This window comes from Mustela nigripes, chromosome 3 (assembly GCF_022355385.1).
Source record: "Mustela nigripes isolate SB6536 chromosome 3, MUSNIG.SB6536, whole genome shotgun sequence".
NCBI lineage: Eukaryota > Metazoa > Chordata > Mammalia > Carnivora > Mustelidae > Mustela > Mustela nigripes.
Genome location: NC_081559.1, coordinates 17903296 through 17907099, shown reverse-complemented (window position 1 = coordinate 17907099; position 3804 = coordinate 17903296).

The window sequence follows — 3804 nt, the reverse complement described above, 5'->3', positions numbered from 1 at the left end:
GGGAGCAGAGAATTTGGAATAAAAATACAAATATAAGTATGACATGTCTCCAAACCTTTGTAACAGTTTTCCTTCCCATGAAGTCCTAAAAAAATAAATAAATAAATAAGATAGATAGATAGATAGAAAGATAGATAGATTTGACAGAGAAAGAGAGAGCGCAAGCAGGGGGAGCCCACAGGCAGAGGGCAAGGAAGAAGCAGGCTGCCTGCTGAGCAAAGAGCCTGATGCAGGAGTTATCCCAGGACCCTGGGATCATGACCTGAGGTGAACGCAGATGCTTAGTTGACTAAGCCACCCAGGCATCCCTCCTTCTTATGAAGCCTTTTCTGCACCTCCCTTCCTGGACTGACTTCTCCCTGCCTTCACTAGCAGAGATATCTTCCACCATGGCTCTCCTGATGTTGCATTACGCTTGGAGCCTGTTTCACAAAGGAGAATCCTGCAGTTGGTCCTCCTTGATGGACTGGAGGAGAGGAAAAGTTTGCAAACGAAGTAAACACTTTGTTTTCTCCCTACATATGACTGTCTGCTCCTTGAGAGGAGGAAATGCATCTGTACCAAGGGTTTCGCACAGGAGTTGGAGCATGATAAGGTTCAGAATGAATTAGTCTAGTAGTGGAGAGAAATATGAAAACAACTAAGTGAAGATTTGGGGGAAATCAGGGGGAGATAAATCATGAGAGACTGTGAACACTGAGAAACAAACTGAGGGTTTTGGAGGGGAGAGGGGTTGGGGGTTAGGTGAGCCTGGTGGTGGGTATTAAGAAGGGCACGTATTGCATGGAGCACTGGGTGTGGTGCATCAACAATGAATCTTGGAATGCTGAAAAATTTTTAAAAATTAAAAAAGAAACAGGACAAGTTAAACTAAGGGCCAACTCAACTGATAAGATTTTTCCAAATAGGGGTTCAGCTGAAAAAAAGAATCACCATAAAACAAACCAAAAAATGTTGAAACATCAAAGAGAAGAATCCATAAACATACAGTATGATATTATCCCTTTACCTTTTTCACACTGTCTTCTATGAGCATCTGCAGACACCATAATTTATGCTGCCCTATGTTCTCCCATTGCAAACTACAGGCAAGGTGTGTGGCATTCACTGTAATATTATTTGTTTTCTGACCCACTTCCTTCGTCTTCTATTATCTGCTTCTCCCACTATGAGACTACATTTGGCTCGTGCCTCATAAAAGGGCAGAAACACCTTCTTTTATTCATAGTAATGTTAACGGCTTCTATTTACTGAATACCTACTATGGCTGGGGCATAGTTTCCTGACACACTGATTTTGTTTAATCTTCACAAATGTCCTGATGAAATGACTATTATGTTTCCACATTTCCCAGACAAGATTTCTGGGACTAGGTTAAGGAATTTCTCCCCTAAACTCCATGGTAACAGGAGGCAGAATAAAGATGTGAATTTTGGTTTGTCCAACTTCAGAGTCAGAACCCTTAAACACTCATCTACGCCCAGCAGCCTTAGAATCATTTTGCAGGAAACAAGGATACCCAACATCCCTCAAATGCTTCATCTCCGGAGGAAAAGGACCTTCCTCATAATGGATCCTGCTGCACTGAGCTGCCTCTACAGGGTAAAGTAGTAATTCTAGTATGTGATTCCAGTCCAGTTCAGCTGCCTCCAGGAGCAGCAATCACCCATGGGTACAGCTGGGAAGAAAGTTGGGTCTGAAATGGAGTCACACTTTATTTTGTGGGGCCATTTTCTGCATCAGAGAAACATTTTGTATCAGCAACAGAAGAGGACAACACCGAATCCCCAGTAATCTCAAGGGGAAGCATTTCCCCTTCTCACCAGTTGCAAATTCTCAACTCCTCTGGAACGTAGGCATGTAAATAATTAGAATAAGTAGAGTCAAACTCAGAGCCTCTAGGGAGGGAATTCATAAGCTCTGTGCAAAGTGGTTTATAAATGTCGTGTTATTATTTCTCAAAATGGGTTAGGCAGGTGTTTATCCACACTTTTTTAATAGACCAAAATGATTTCATATTCTCAGATCTTTCTCCTGCAGACTGGAAATGGTTACAGGCTGTCTGTAAAGGAGAAACTGAACACATATAAGCACATATGTGTTAGGGCAGAAGGAGCCTCAGAGCTCAGCTAGCCTGACCCAGGAAAGCTGGGGACTGGCCTCAGGACACATCCTGGGTACATCAGTAGATAAGCTCAGAGCCTGGAACCCACATTTGCCTATTTTCAGTCCAGGATGACTTTTATAACACTCCAGAGGAAGCAGTGTGAATTCAGAGAAGCCAGAGTCAGAGTGTCATATAATGATTTGGAAGGCTCATACTAAGTCAATATGCCCCAATATATTTTTTAAAAAGTAAATATAAGAACTTTTAAATAAATAATACAGATTTGGGGCACCTGGGTGGCTTAGTGGGTTAAAGCCTCTGCCTTCAGCTCAGGTCATGATCTCAGGGTGCTGGGATCAAGCCCCGTATCGGGCTCTCTGCTCAGCAGGGAGCCTGCTTCCTCCTCTCTCTCTGCCTGCTTCTCTGCCTACTTGTGATCTCTGTCTGTCAAATAAATAAATAAAATCTTTTTTAAAAAAATAAATAATAGTGCAATTGCTGGGTCATAGGGCAGTTCTATTTTCAACATTTTGAGGAACCTCCATGCTGTTTTCCAGAGTGGCTGCACCAGCTTGCATTCCCACCAACAGTGTAGGAGGCTTGCCCTTTCTCCGCATCCTCGCCAGCATCTGTCATTTCCTGATTTGTTTATTTTAGCCATTCTGACTGGTGTGAGGTGATATCTCATTGTGGTTTTGATTTGTGACAACATGGATGGAACTAGAGCGTATCATGCTTAGCGAAATAAGTCAAGCAGAGAAAGGCAACTATCATATGATCTCCCTGATATGAGGAAGTGGTGATGCAACATGGGGGCTTAAGTGGGTAGGAGAAGAATCAATGAAACAAGATGGGATTGGGAGGGAGACACACCATAAGTGACTCTTAATCTCACAAAACAAACTGAGGGTTGCTGGGGGGAGGGGGTTTGGGAGAAGGGGGTGGGATTATGGACATTGGGGAGGGTATGTGCTTTGGTGAGTGCTGTGAAGTGTGTAAACCTGGTGATTCACAGACCTGTACCCCTGGGGATAAAAATATATGTTTATAAAAAATAAAAAATTATATATTAAAAATAAATAATAAATAAATAAATAAATAAATAAATATATTTAAAAAAATAAAAAATTATATATTAGGGACGCCTGGGTGGCTTAGTTGGTTAAGCAGCTGCCTTCAGCTCAGGTCATGATCCCAGCATCCTGGGATCGAGTCCCACATCGGGCTCCTTGCTCAGCAGGGAGCCTGCTTCTCCCTCTGCCTCTGCCTGCCATTCTGTCTGCCTGTGCTTGATCTTTCCCCCTCTCTCTCTGATAAATAAATAAAATCTTTAAAAAAAAATTATATATTAAAAATAAATAAATTATAAATTAAAAATAAATAAAAAATAAAAATATAAAAAAAATATCTATTTTTTAAATAGATAAATAAAAAACAAATGGATAGGGGAAATGACATAATCACCTTATCACCCGGAGACAGTCACTGATTAAACCTTGGTATCTATGCCTCTGGATGTTTCTATGCTTACGTGTGCCTATAAATTGACTCCTTCACACACATGGGACCACACATAAACACTGTCTGATAATTAGCTTGGTAGCATATTTCAAACATCTCTCCAAGCAGATGTATCTTCATCTATGTTATTTTTAGGGGTGACTAGCATTCTATGGCATGGCTGCTCTGTAATTTAT